Source organism: Malus domestica, chromosome 16 (assembly GCF_042453785.1).
Source record: "Malus domestica chromosome 16, GDT2T_hap1".
Lineage (NCBI taxonomy): Eukaryota > Viridiplantae > Streptophyta > Magnoliopsida > Rosales > Rosaceae > Malus > Malus domestica.
In genome coordinates, this window is record NC_091676.1 from 30,315,131 (window position 1) to 30,331,228 (window position 16,098).

The 16,098-nt window shown below is 37.0% G+C and overlaps 2 long non-coding RNA genes across 2 annotated transcripts; both read right to left on the reverse strand.

The window, feature by feature from the left end:
- Positions 1 to 6,567: 6,567 nt before the first annotated feature.
- LOC139192786 (uncharacterized) lies at positions 6,568 to 10,908 on the reverse strand. Its single transcript, XR_011577135.1, has 5 exons — positions 9,165 to 10,908; positions 8,922 to 9,081; positions 8,748 to 8,816; positions 7,992 to 8,050; positions 6,568 to 7,050 (listed from the first exon to the last, which is right to left on the reverse strand). It is a non-coding gene; the product is annotated as an uncharacterized lncRNA (long non-coding RNA).
- Positions 10,909 to 13,117: 2,209 nt separating this feature from the next.
- Positions 13,118 to 15,640, reverse strand: LOC139192787 (uncharacterized). Its single transcript, XR_011577136.1, has 5 exons — positions 15,494 to 15,640; positions 15,251 to 15,410; positions 15,077 to 15,145; positions 14,321 to 14,379; positions 13,118 to 13,373 (listed from the first exon to the last, which is right to left on the reverse strand). It is a non-coding gene; the product is annotated as an uncharacterized lncRNA (long non-coding RNA).
- Between the last annotated feature and the right edge of the window lie 458 nt (positions 15,641 to 16,098).

Genomic DNA, 16,098 nt, shown 5'->3' on the forward strand with positions numbered 1-16,098 from the left:
AAATTAGATGCCTATTACCAAAAGATAGAAAAATGAAAAAACGAAACCATGAAAGCTAAAATAAAATCGACTAGAAATGGTGTTTCAATGGCAGAAGGCAAAATATATACATAAACCCTAATTGTTAGGAAATCCCAGCTACCATGAAAAATGAATAAAATTGAAATTTAATATTTACATAAACCCTAAACTTAAAATTGGCACAAGGAGAACTATTGGTGTTTCAATGGCAGAAGGCAAAATATATACATTAAAAAAAATAAAGAAACTAGAATCTTTTCTTTGAAAAATCAAAACCAAATCTGGACGGATTTGATTTGAAGTTTGAACAAGAGAATAGCATGGTTAGGTTCGAGTTTGACCACTCCAATTCTAAAAAGGAAACCGAACTAGGTCGGTAATATATACATAAACCTTAATTGTTAGGCTAGTAAGCCAATTCTTACCAACTCAAATAGCGAAGAGGCACCACGTTGTCAGTACTGCGCTAGTTCACGATCACGCACTGGGTTTGAAACATGATAAACAATGTTGAGAAATTGATGTAGCCCTAATCTAATAAAGAGTATGATATCCTTTTTAGTTTTCCTCCCTTTTTTTTGGCCGTGGGCGGAACAAAGTCTACAAAACATTTTTGGAAATTGTGGGAGAAAAGGGAGGGACACACCAAAACCTTAATTAATTTGGAGAAAAAGCCAACCCGCTTAAATTCCACAAAAACAAGAGTTTGGGAATTGTAGGAAAAAGAGGTGGGAAGCCAAACCCTTATTTATTTGGGAGAAATGGCCAAACACTAAATTCTACAAACATTTTTTTTAAATAAAAAATAATATTGTTTCATTTGAGGAAAAGTGCCAAAACCCTAAACATTATCAGAAATTAATATTTACAGTCTGGCAAATTAATTTGAATGATCCGACCGTCAAATTTGTTTTTTTATACCTCGAGATCGCATATGCCAAAAATTGCAAAAAACTGACATTCAGATATTAGGTAATGGGATGAAACCTTTCAACAGTTATAAACGAAAACTCACGATTTACTGGTTATTTTAACTTCGATTTTGCTATTTTTTATAACTACACTCCTCAACCCTATAAGAGTAAGATGAATGAATTTGATCTTCAATTTAAAATATTTGCACTAGTAGATACCACAAAATATTATGTTCTATTTAATGGAAGTATTAAATAAACTCCAAGTGTTTGGTGAATCTATTTTTTCAAGGAATACACATTCTACAAAACAAGTTTCAACGATCCAACCGTCAAACTTGTTTGAATATGCTCCAAGATATATGTAAAAAATCGTAAAAAACAAACATTCGTATATTAGGTAACGGGACAAAACCTTTTGATGGTTATAAACGAAAACTCATGATTTAACGGTTATTTTAACTCCGATTTTGCTGATTTTTTACAATTACACTCATCAACCCTATAAGAGTACGATGAATGAATTCGATCTTCAATTTAAAATATTTGCACTAGTGGTTCTACTTAATGAAAGTATAAAATAAACTCCAAGGGTTTGGTGAACCTATCGTTTTCAAAGAATACACATCCTACAAAACTAGTTTCAACGATCCAACGATCAAACTTGTTTGTATATGCTCCAAGATCACATACGTAAAAAATCGCAAAAAATAGACATTCAGATATTAGGTAACGGGACGAAACCTTTCGATGATTATAAACGAAAAATCACGATTTAATAGTTATTTTAACTTCGATTTTGCTGATTTTTTACAGCTACACTCCCCAACCCTATAAGAGTACGATGAACAAATTCGATCTTTAATTTAAAATATTTGCACTAGTGGATACCACAAAATATGATGTTGTACTTAATGGAAGTGATGTGGTTATACTTTGTTCAATGTCCATGACAAATGTTATGAGTTAACAAAAGCATGCAAATTATTTATTTATCATAGAATACTATATTAAGTTAGACACTTTTTTGCAAAACAGTGTTACAAACAAGAAATAGTTCCAATTTTTTTCAGCAGCAATCCATCCAGCATCCAATGGAGTTACAAAAGCATAAATGGTGTCATAATCTAGTTTCAAAAATAGTTCCAGTTTGCAAAACAATATTACAAAATAACAAATAGTTTCATTTTTTCCAGTACTTATATGTCATCTAACTACAAATATATGGAAATAAGACATAAAAAACAGAAAACAAAATCATTACAGGAAAATATATTATAATTGTAGACTCTGCAAAATAATGTCATAATTTAGTTTCAGAAATAGTTCTGAGTTTGCAAAATTGTGTTACAAACAAGAAATAGTTCCATTTTTTTCAGTACTTATCTGTCATCGAATTGAATTATATGCAAAATAAAAAACAAAAAAGAACAAAAATCAAAATCATTGTGGAAAAAATATGGTATAAATTTACAGTTTGCAAAATAACATCATGATCCATTTCAAAAATAGCTTCATTTTTCACTTTCAATGTGTCATTGAATGTTATAATATGATCTCATTATCTGTCATAGTTATTTGTTTTTCAAAAATAAAAATGCATATTGGATTGTGGCATATTTGTCACTCAATTTGCAAACCAAGTGCAAGAGGGCAAACCAATAAAAGTCACCTTTGAGAAGGAAGAAGTGTTTGCCAAAAGAGCTCAAATTGCAACTATACTTGTGAATCACAAGACTAGTTATGCAAATGAATTGAAGAAGATACTTGAAGAAAGAAGGGAAGAAAATAAACATGGTCTATATGATGACATTCCTAATGAGGATTTTATTACATTAGCATGAGTTTTACAAATTACATTTAATATTAGAGCAAGTCCACTGGGAGTTGATTGCCCGGTACCCAACACCCAAAGCAGGCCAGCCCCCTAGCCAAATCACTCTAGCCCAGCCCAAGTCATCCCATAGGTTGGCCCAGAATGTGTTGAGCCAAGCCCGACCTAGGTGACGTCACAGGCCGTTTGATTTTTTTGTTGCGCTAGGCGCGTGGGCAACACGGGCAACTGGGTGAGCATCGCCTACAAGAAATCAGAGGCGGGGCCCGCATGCCTAGGTCGTCCTGATAGGGAGGCCACGTGGCCCGTCCTAGGCCATTGGATTTCCAACGGTAAAAAAAATTTGAATTTGAAATCCAACAGCTAGATGACGTGGCGCGTTCTAGGTCGTCCAATTTGAAGATCAACGGTCCACGATTTTTGTTCAAAATATATATACACACACACACACACACACACCAAACGATTAGAATTATGATTGTTGGCCACGTGTCACATATGGGTTCTTGGATTTGAATCTTTTTCAAATCCTACGGTCCAGATTAGTTTACTTAATAAAAATTAATTAAAAAATTATTTAAAATTGTTAAAAATATAGAATTTTTTTTTAAAAAAAATTATTATTTTTTCCTATAAATACCTAACCATCATCTTCCACCTTACACCACATTTCAATATTTTCAACACTTTCTACCAAAGCTTTCATATACTTTTTGTGTGAAAAAATACCTCATCCTATTTTTTTTCCATATAAACCCTACATCCCTACATCCATCCTGACACCAAACTCAATCCTTGTTTTTAGCTCAGAATCCTTCTTCACCGTTTTCAAATCTTGAATTCTTACAATGTCTTCTTCAAGGAGAGTGTATAAATAGTTTGAGGAGCAACATAAAAGATTGTTGGCACAATAGGAAGAATTGATCAATCTCGAGGAAGGTGAAGGTGGAGATAATGCTTTCGCAATGGAGGGGGATGAGGATAATGACCATAGAAGGCAAAGGGCCTCACATTTCTGCCTTGTCATGGAAGCAGTGGGTCAAATATCCAAACCCAGACATGCTGCAAACTTCGATAGAAAGAGGGAAAGATAAGGTAACAATCTCTTCAAATATTATTTTTTCTCCAACTGTGTATTCCCTGATCATGTTTTTAGGCGTTGTTTTAGAATGCAACGAAGTATGTTCAACAAATCATGAGTGATATATGCAACCATGATCAATACTTTGTGCAAAAATATGATGTTTTCATGTTCTAGGTCTTTTTCTTGAGCAAAAAATTACTGGTGCCTTGCAGATGCTTGCATATAGAGCATCTGCAGATCAAGTGGATAAGATAACAAGGATGAGAAAATCAACTATTCTGGAGTTGGTGCGAAATATATAAGCACACAAATTAAACCCTCTTTTTATCAAATGTAGTAAAGTATGTAAGTAGGGATCGTTCTAAACCGGGGATTAGGAGGGCTTGCTAAAACCTCTAAACTAACTCAAAAACATAAAAACAAAGTTAAAAACGTTTGAATAGACTTAAAGAACTCAAAACAGGTTCACAAGACTCAAAATAACTTAAAGACACTCAAAACTGCCTAAAAACACAAACTAGGCAGTTTCTGACTCTAGCACAACTTTGGACGAAATTTGGGTTTTGACTTGACTCAAAACACTCTAAAACACAAACAAACAAATTTTAAACACTTTGAAACAAGAAAGTAAAAGGGGGATTTTAGTTTTGATGAATTTGAAACAAACAAACAAGTTATAAAACTAGGAAGATTGTAAAACAAATTTAAGAAATAAGATGATGGATGGATTAGTTAGAGGTCCGTTCTTCACACATGACACACTTGTATATGAATTGATTTCCAATTGCTTTTCAATAAACTATGATGCTCAACACCCCAGATTAATTAGGTACGCTTAAATTAATCCTCAGATTTTCCTAATTTCATTGAATTGGATGATTGCATACAACAACCCAAAGCATTCCCCACAAGTTCCCTACATGAATTGCATAATAGAGATACAAGCAAGAATCATTAAGTTCTATAAAAATCATAAGCATTGACGAAACACTTGTAACTATGAATTGCATGAAACTTATGCCAAGAATTCAATTAACGCGATTGTGATAAACAACCTTCACTACTTATGAATATAAATTTGTAACGATTAGGTGAAACTCATTTATATTCTAGCATCTAATTCATGCATGAAAACTAAGTATGCATCCTTAATAAACATACAAGAATTAGTTATGAATAAAATAGATAATTGAATTGCAATCACAACTTATCAAATCACAATTGGAAGAAATCAATTTAAATCTCAAGCATGTTCATGGCTTCAAACTTCCCCCTAACTAAATAGGGGTTTAGCCACTCATACTTACAAAGCAAAGATAAACAAATTTAAACATTGAAAACAAAAGAAAGAAAACACCTAAAAACGCTCCAACAATCCAATTTGAATGGCAAGCACGTCCAAGATCCTTCTTCTTCTCTTTGTAGCGGCACAAGGTGTGGTTTGATGGATGAGTGGTAAATTATGGTGGTGGATGGATATAGGTGGGTTATGGTGAAGGGTGGATGGGTGGATTGTGTTCTCTTTGGTTTTCTTCCCCCTTGTTATGGTGAAGGGTGGATGTATTTATAGGCTAGGGAGAGGACCACTCCATTTCCTTTGCATGTGAGCTTGTGTGGGTGTGTGTTGGCATGTTTCCTCTTTACATTTACACACACATGCTTCATCATTTCAACCACAAAACACACACATTTTCTGCCATGTTTTTCCCTTTACATTTACACACACATGACCTCCATCATTTCAACCACAAATCAACCCATTTTATGCCCATGTGTGTGTGTTTCCTTTGCCCATGTGTGTGTGTTTCCTTTGCCCATGTGTGTGTGTTTTTCCTTTGCATTTGTACACACATGTTCTTCATTATTTCAGCCAACAATCCACCCATTTTCTGCCCATGTCAAACTATCCATGCCTTGCCTTTCTCTCTGTGTATGTGTTGTCCACGTTTCTGAACCTTTCAGTGTTACAATGCCCATAACTTCTTCTAGAAAAATGATATTAACAATCCGTAAATTGCTCCAGAAATTAGACATCCGTAGCTTTCCACGAATATAAGGCTCATTTTCTAATTCATTCTGAGCTGTTTGTAACATGCTTTCAAAGTCAGCTAATCTGCACAGGCAGTTTTGACGAATTTGTTACTTAATAATTCACTTGTGCTACTTTTCTTTTCTTTGCTTGATAAATCACACAAAATACAAAAACATAGTAAATAGCTCAAAAATGTAAGGAACTAACTAAGAAAAGACGAGTGAATTCGAAGTAAAAATATATATAAATATGATCCGATCAAATACCCCCACACTTAACTTTTGCTAGTCCTCGAGCAAAACAAAGAAAACAAGAACAAGAAGTAACAAGAAAAACATTAGCTTCCCCCTATGTGACCCTCATAGAATTTCATTCGAGAACACAAATCAACAAGAACCATAGCTAGCATCAAACAAGCTAATCCAAGTTCATCTTCCTTATTCAAATATTAGCAGTAATCTTTAAATCATCCTTGAAGTGTAGTGTGTGAGATAGCCATGCTAATGCAATTTCAAGTTTATATTTTTAAAATCATCATATGCAAACTAGCGACCTTCTCACGGGATATGCACTCAATCACACATGTGTTTAGTTTTAATGTGTTTCGCTCAAAAATTCAAATGTGAAATTTCTACCATAAGCTTGCATAAAGATCACTTCTCCACAGTCATAATTGCAAAACTTAAATCAAGAGGACTTTTATTGGATGTAATGAGGCTTAGGAATAGGGTTATTGAAACGAAAGAATAGGAAAACACAAGTTCCAAGCTACATTGCAAGCAATTCTTTTCTTTAGATTTATAAGAACTCAAGCTCTCCAGCAATTCTTCTAGCACCTCCAACCATACTCTTAAACTGAACTTTAAAAACTTTTTATTTTCTTTTTATACAATCTTTCTTTTTTCTTTTTTCTTTTTTTTATTTTTTTATTTTTTTATTTTTTTATTTTTAATCACAAACATGAAATACCCCCACACTGACACACCCCGTCCCGAAGGAGGGCATGCTGGCCGTCACGTGAGAGTGACGTAACCATTTGCACAGTACGGAAGCTTTAAGATACAATTTATAAGTTGATACACCCGAAGGTGAGTCCTAATTTTGTCCAATCTGTCAGAACCCCGCTGTATTCCTCGTAGTCACCACACCTTTGTGATTCCTGAACCTGGAGGGGCGCAAAACCAAAATTGAGTGGGTCAGTAAAACAATTCTTTTCCAAATCCAAACATTTCTCAAAACGTTGTAACCCCTCTCCGTAAAACCTGTATACTTTCCCAGAAATGTAAAATATAAATATACATATATATTCTCAAGACTTCAAGTCGTTAACTCAACATTTTCATAACAATTATGCCATGCCACATCATCTCAACATTTCTCATATTAATTATGCCATGCCACATCATCTCAACAGTAATAAGGTATGAATGCATCAACATAATCATATCAGGTGCAAGAAAGTAATCAACCGTAGGCCCTCTAATAGCCCTGTACGGTTGAACCTAGAGCTCAAAATCTATCACTATCACTCTACCGGAGTCACCTCTGTGACCTGTCCGGCCTTCTGCACACAAGTTACGCTCTAGTGCTTCTCATAAATCATCTGTGCACATAATCTAAGGTCACCCACCAGTCGGAATCTCACTAACACTCTCGCGACTGGCCTGTCGTACCCACTCCGCGTGGACTGTACGACTAGCATCTACTTGGATCCAAGGCGAGCGTGCGATGCGGTGAATACTATAAGCACTAAACCATGGTGCAGGATTTGAGCTCAATATATATCATCATCATCATAACAGTAATTAAATACTCACCTGTGCGTCCACCGCACCATTTCATACATATGCATCATAAATCAATTCTCACCTGTGCGTCCACCGCACCAATTCATACATATGCATCATATATTAATTCATGCATGGCATTTCAACTCACATTTCTATATACTTTTCATATCAATTCTATGCATGGTATTTCACTTCCCGTTTTTCCACATAACTCATATGCATTTCATTTTAAACATATTTTCATTTCAATTCAATTTCTGGGAAACGTCAAGTATATATATATATATATATACGGAAAACAAAACTGCCCACTCACCTGGAGTTCGCCCTACAACTCCCTAGCACAATACGCCAAGGCGTCATGACGATCGCCGCCTAGAACAGTAATCAAATCCAACCTCAGAATTCATATCGATAGAATACATAACTTATATAAAATACGTCACTACGTTGATCGATCCGGAAGATCTGCCACTCAGATTTTAAATCCATAACTTCCAGAGGTCCACATTATACCTCTAGGACAACATCCTAAAATTTCATTACCATCCAACGGTCGGATCTCCGTCAATTCCCAAAACTAAGTGACGGTTAACATTTATATTATGGACTTACAATTCCAATTCCGGAAGATCCGCAAATCGGATTCCCAATCTGTAAGTTCCAATAATCCTCAAATATTACATATTGCAACGTATCAAATTTTGGTGACGATCCAACGGTCGGATCGTCAATTCACATTTTCACCTAAATGTGAAAATTATAAAACGTTATTTGAACACCTAACCAACAATCCTCAATAACTTTCTCATACGGTGTTCAATTTAGGTATATGAATATACCACAGTGATCTACTCGACGTCACGGACGTCGACATATTTTTAAAATAATTTTATTTTTATTTTTTATTTTTACTGTAGCACCTTCTTCTTCCTTGGGTCGCCGGACTGGTTTTTCCGGCGGCCGTTTTCCGGGCAGTTTTTCAAATTGCCATAACTTTGTCATTTCTCAACGAAATCAAGTGATTCAAAAACGAAAGTTGTAGCCCTTGAAGAGACAAAGAGAATGGTACCTTTCACAACACCTAGTTCGCCGTGGTTTGGCCGGAAACTGCCTCGAAAGCCTCGGAGGTCGCCGGAAACTAGGTATTTTTCAAATGAGTATAACTTCTTCAATACTCAACGAAATTGAGTGAAACAAAAAGGAAAGTTGTAGTACTTGACGAGACGAAGAGATTGATACCTACCTTGACTCCTAACTCGCCGGGGATTCGCCGGAAAACGCCTCGAAAGCTCCGGCCAAACTTTGAACTTGTCGATCTCCGTGTTCTTACGTCCAAAAACTTCCAACGAAGCACTCCGAGCTTCCTTGGGACCTCACTAAGCTCGCTGTGATCTTGTTTTAGCCTAAATCGTAACCATTTAAAAGATCATGAACAGTACCATTTCACGGGAACTTTGAAACTAGGGTTTTTCGAAGCAAAACTTACCTGAAATTGGTGTCTACGTGATCGTGGAAGTTCCAGGAGTCCAAATGTGGTCTTATCTTGGACGTTTGTTTATGTTTTAGGTGGTTTTGGGTGAGGTTGAGCGTCGGAGAGGAAGAGAGAGAACTGAGAGTGAGAGAGAGTCGTGAGGGAAGAGAGATAGAGAGACAAGGTACGGGAATTGGGGAAGGTTTTGAGGGATGTGGGGATCCCACGTGTCCAACTCAATCCAAATTGTTAAATTTTCGCCCCTTAGTCCCGTTTAAGGGCATTTTCGTCTTTTCATGTCCTCGGAATTAAAATTCCGGGACGGGCTGTGACAATCTTCCCTCCTTATAGAATTTCGTCCCCGAAATTCCAGCAACCAACTAAATCAACCATACTCCAACAATAGCTTCGGGTAAATCTTTCTCATCCGATTCTCTTTCTCCCACACTTTTCTACTGAATGATTTCCTTCACAAAGCTTTTACTACTTACTCTGTCTTAATTCTCAGGACCTTCTTTTTCCAATCCAAAGTCGTCCTTGGTTCCTTATCAAGTCGAATCCAATTTAATTCTCAATAGTTACACCATAATCCCATGTGACAAATCTGCCACCTAGTGACAACGCATCGAACACAAAATACATTATGTGCCTTAGCCAATTCTAAAGGCATCACAAACTTGTATGCAACTTTATTGATTCCTTTAGTGAAAAAAAAATGGTCTGATGTGTCTAAATCTTATCTTGTCTCTTTTCCAATTCTCGTCATTTCTGTTCGTGGTGAATTTTCCAAAAATATCAAACCATTTACCTTACACACTCGATTAGTGGCATATCCATCTGTTGATCTCTTTTGCCATTCCTGGTTACTTCAGGTTAACTTAATCACCTGAATACTTTGAGGAAACTCATCCATAGTCTCAGGGTCTACTAAAACTCTTTCTTGATCGAATCCTTCTCTACCCAGAAACATTCCATTCACAAGTCATCAAAAACCGACTCACATGACACATTTCATGATCCTTATGGCGTTACTTCGGAAACTGCACAACCAACATACTTAAGAAACTCAGCAGTTCCGTAAACCAATTCTCTTTTCCATAAAACAAATAAGTAATGTTGCACTGTCTGGGAAAGGTTGTTACTCAACACTGGAGTAAATGTACTAACTTGTTACTTAACAAGTATAACTTCTTCTCGATCTTCCATTCTTAATTTTTCTTCCGTTGGTTTTCAATCCACAAGATGATACTCTTGGCAAACGTGCCAGACATTAATCTTACTGTAGTCTTCTCACCAAGTGCTTGAGCTAGAACAAACTTTACGATCACCCTGATCGTACAATCATGTTCATTAAGCAATACAATTCACTTTCGCTGCCTCATATCAAAATCCTTCCAAGTAATGGATATTGAAGACTTTTTGGATTCGTAAAAATCTTGCATTCTTACCAAATATAATGCCTTCATAACTTCACAGCAAGAATGGTAATCATGACTTCCAAGTCACCCGTAGGGTAATTCATCTTATGAGATTCCATTTATCGTGAAACGTATGCAATCACCCTAACATTTGCATCAACATGCATCCAATACCATTCAAGAAACATCACTAAAAATTTATGATTACCACTATTCTCTGGGAATACCAAAATACGTGCATGAGTGAGGAAATACTTCAGTTGTTGAATCCTTTGCTCACAATTTCCTTCCCACTCATACATAACCTCTTTTCTCAACAGTCTCGTCAATGACAAAGCAATGACTGAAAAATCTTTCACAACCATCCAAGATAGCCTGGTAAGCTAAGAAATTCCGAATCTCAATTACAGCTCGTGGTTGTTCCAATTTCTCAATTTCTGCTATCTTTTAAGGATTCACTTGAATACCTTAAGAATATATAACAAATCTCAGAATGTCACCGGATTCGTCTAACTTTAGCATTTGCTACTTAGCATACAACCAACGTTCTCTCAATCTTTGGTTCACCGACTTAATATGTTTACATGCTCTGCTCTGGCTCAGAATATGCCAGAATATCTTCAATGAAAATGATATCAATCTATCAAGGCATTATTGGAATACTTCATCCATCAACTCATAAAACAGCATGAGTATCCACATAGCATCACCATAATTCATAAAACAATCTTAAGAACAACGTCGCTCATAATCTTTAATTGGTAATAACCAGACCTCAATTCAATCTTTGAATCTTCGCAATTACTTCTGAGCTGGTTAAATAAACATCAGTACATCACCATGGATAACGGTTCTCAATCGTTACCCGACTTCATTGTCTATAATCAATGAACAATCTCTAAGTCCATTTTCTTTCTCACCAACAAACTGGTGCTCCTCAAAAGTGTTGTACTAGGTTGAATGAAACTTTTATCAACCAATTCTTTCAACTGAATTTCCAATTCCCTTAACTCATCCTGAACCAATCTTTAACATAGATTTATACCTGGCAACAATTCAATAGTGAACCTCATATCTCTGCCCGAAGGCAATCCAGGTATACTTTCAAGGAAGACATCAAGAAAAGTCTAACTCTTTCGACATTATTCACACTACTCCAAACAACATCATTTAGCACCACATGAGCTAAGTATTTTTGACAGCCTTTCGAAAACAATCTCTTTGCTCTCACAGCATAAATAACAGCCTGACTCAATCCATTTTGCATACTTACAAAAGTAATCTCTGTTCATCCAGATCGATGGAAAGTACTGGTTTCCCATAACATTTCGTCTTGTCACAATTATAACCAACCAATCTAATGGAACAGAATTAACTGATACAATATATATTCTATTATTATTAAGCATTCCAAATAAGTACAATACTAACATAAAATAATCTACCGGGTTGCTTGCTTAACGAATCCACGAATGAGTTATTAATATTACGGTCTGCAGCCCGCAATACTGATAAATCATCGTTGTCTCGATAAGTAGGCAACCACTCTCAAAGATATAACATACATAATAAGAAATATATCAGCCGAAGTCAACTAGAATGACCAATACGGCTGATTCAACTCTTATCTCAATAATACGTCGGCCGGATCCACTCCGCGTGGTCGGTACGGCCGAGCCTATAACTTACTAATTTCTCATGTGTCAATCGAATCCACTTCTCATGGTCTGTACGGCTGAACATATAACTCATCAAATCTCTCTGTACTCACGGTCAATCCGACCAAACTACTAAATCCATAACTCTGCTGAATCAACACTATGATATCATGGAAAATTATTGAGTACAACTGATTCTAGGGACGATTCACAATTCTGTGTCCCCTCTGTTCACATAAACACATTCATTAATTTCACATTTCCCAAAGTGTTAATTTTGTACCTGCTGCACAAGGTACATTTCCTTTACTCGAGACACCTTGTCTCAAATATCTGGGATTACCAGTATATCCATCACTTTTACTCTGACCAGCGACATTAAAACCTCAGCTGGAAGAATTAACTCTAGCTTCACTTCTTTCGAAGCTCTGAATCTTTCTATATCCTTGATATGACGAATCATTAACTTTATCGTCAACTTCCTTGATTCACATTTGCAAACTCTTGCTTACTACCATCGATAAATGCCGGAGGGATAAACTTTTCCTTAAAAAATTTTAAATCGGCTGATTCCTCTGGTGACAACAATTAACATTCCTGTTTCCACCAGGATACAATTTCATACCCAAAACCAGGTAGTCGTCTCGACCCACCTGTCAGAAGGAAATTTCCTTTAACTTGCATATTCCGAAACATCTTTTCCAATTGGTTAATCCGTCACTTCGTTCCCTCAGGTTGATCATTCCATAAGGTGATTCAAATTCAACTCATAACCCGTCTTAAAATGTCCCTTTAGACAATAGACTGAATCACCATAGTAATAGTTTCCCCCAAAACCGCTATATTAGGGAGACTAAATTCCTCTAACTACGTGGTTTGCTACGAGGCGGTGTAGTTCTGACAGAATTCACTAGAAACTTCTCAAGATGTCCAAGATTGCAACCATGCTCTGATACCAACTGACACACCCCGTCCCGAAGGAGGGCATGCTGGCCGTCACGTGAGAGTGACGTAACCATTTGCACAGTACGGAAGCTTTAAGATACAATTTATAAGTTGATACACCCGAAGGTGAGTCCTAATTTTGTCCAATCTGTCAGAACCCCGCTGTATTCCTCGTAGTCACCACACCTTTGTGATTCCTGAACCTGGAGGGGCGCAAAACCAAAATTGAGTGGGTCAGTAAAACAATTCTTTTCCAAATCCAAACATTTCTCAAAACGTTGTAACCCCTCTCCGTAAAACCTGTATACTTTCCCAGAAATGTAAAATATAAATATACATATATATTCTCAAGACTTCAAGTCGTTAACTCAACATTTTCATAACAATTATGCCATGCCACATCATCTCAACATTTCTCATATTAATTATGCCATGCCACATCATCTCAACAGTAATAAGGTATGAATGCATCAACATAATCATATCAGGTGCAAGAAAGTAATCAACCGTAGGCCCTCTAATAGCCCTGTACGGTTGAACCTAGAGCTCAAAATCTATCACTATCACTCTACCGGAGTCACCTCTGTGACCTGTCCGGCCTTCTGCACACAAGTTACGCTCTAGTGCTTCTCATAAATCATCTGTGCACATAATCTAAGGTCACCCACCAGTCGGAATCTCACTAACACTCTCGCGACTGGCCTGTCGTACCCACTCCGCGTGGACTGTACGACTAGCATCTACTTGGATCCAAGGCGAGCGTGCGATGCGGTGAATACTATAAGCACTAAACCATGGTGCAGGATTTGAGCTCAATATATATCATCATCATCATAACAGTAATTAAATACTCACCTGTGCGTCCACCGCACCATTTCATACATATGCATCATAAATCAATTCTTACCTGTGCGTCCACCGCACCAATTCATACATATGCATCATATATTAATTCATGCATGGCATTTCAACTCACATTTCTATATACTTTTCATATCAATTCTATGCATGGTATTTCACTTCCCGTTTTTCCACATAACTCATATGCATTTCATTTTAAACATATTTTCATTTCAATTCAATTTCTGGGAAACGTCAAGTATATATATATATATATATATATATACGGAAAACAAAACTGCCCACTCACCTGGAGTTCGCCCTACAACTCCCTAGCACAATACGCCAAGGCGTCATGACGATCGCCGCCTAGAACAGTAATCAAATCCAACCTCAGAATTCATATCGATAGAATACATAACTTATATAAAATACGTCACTACGTTGATCGATCCGGAAGATCTGCCACTCAGATTTTAAATCCATAACTTCCAGAGGTCCACATTATACCTCTAGGACAACATCCTAAAATTTCATTACCATCCAACGGTCGGATCTCCGTCAATTCCCAAAACTAAGTGACGGTTAACATTTATATTATGGACTTACAATTCCAATTCCGGAAGATCCGCAAATCGGATTCCCAATCTGTAAGTTCCAATAATCCTCAAATATTACGTATTGCAACGTATCAAATTTTGGTGACGATCCAACGGTCGGATCGTCAATTCACATTTTCACCTAAATGTGAAAATTATAAAACGTTATTTGAACACCTAACCAACAATCCTCAATAACTTTCTCATACGGTGTTCAATTTAGGTATATGAATATACCACAGTGATCTACTCGACGTCACGGACGTCGACATATTTTTAAAATAATTTTATTTTTATTTTTTATTTTTACTGTAGCACCTTCTTCTTCCTTGGGTCGCCGGACTGGTTTTTCCGGCGGCCGTTTTCCGGGCAGTTTTTCAAATTGCCATAACTTTGTCATTTCTCAACGAAATCAAGTGATTCAAAAACGAAAGTTGTAGCCCTTGAAGAGACAAAGAGAATGGTACCTTTCACAACACCTAGTTCGCCGTGGTTTGGCCGGAAACTGCCTCGAAAGCCTCGGAGGTCGCCGGAAACTGGGTATTTTTCAAATGAGTATAACTTCTTCAATACTCAACGAAATTGAGTGAAACAAAAAGGAAAGTTGTAGTACTTGACGAGACGAAGAGATTGATACCTACCTCGACTCCTAACTCGCCGGGGATTCGCCGGAAAACGCCTCGAAAGCTCCGGCCAAACTTTGAACTTGTCGATCTCCGTGTTCTTACGTCCAAAAACTTCCAACGAAGCACTCCGAGCTTCCTTGGGACCTCACTAAGCTCGCTGTGATCTTGTTTTAGCCTAAATCGTAACCATTTAAAAGATCATGAACAGTACCATTTCACGGGAACTTTGAAACTAGGGTTTTTCGAAGCAAAACTTACCTGAAATTGGTGTCTACGTGATCGTGGAAGTTCGAGGAGTCCAAATGTGGTCTTATCTTGGACGTTTGTTTATGTTTTAGGTGGTTTTGGGTGAGGTTGAGCGTCGGAGAGGAAGAGAGAGAACTGAGAGTGAGAGAGAGTCGTGAGGGAAGAGAGATAGAGAGACAAGGTACGGGAATTGGGGAAGGTTTTGAGGGATGTGGGGATCCCACGTGTCCAACTCAATCCAAATTGTTAAATTTTCGCCCCTTAGTCCCGTTTAAGGGCATTTTCGTCTTTTCATGTCCTCGGAATTAAAATTCCGGGACGGGCTGTGACACACACTTATTCTTTTGCCAAACATCTTCACAGTACTTCACAAACGTTTCTCATAAGACAATCTCGCATTGCTCGCTTGGAAAGGGTAAGGAAAAATGTTTCAGGTATAAGGGTAGACATATCTGGTGGTAAGAAATAAAAGGCTCAACAAACAAGGCTCAAATTGGCAATCTAATGATATCATTTTTATTTGGGAAACATGGTTATTTGGGCCATAGTGGTAAACCTAATGCCTCTATCATTTCCAAGTTCATGCAATCAATGACAAACATTTCGAAAGATCGTTA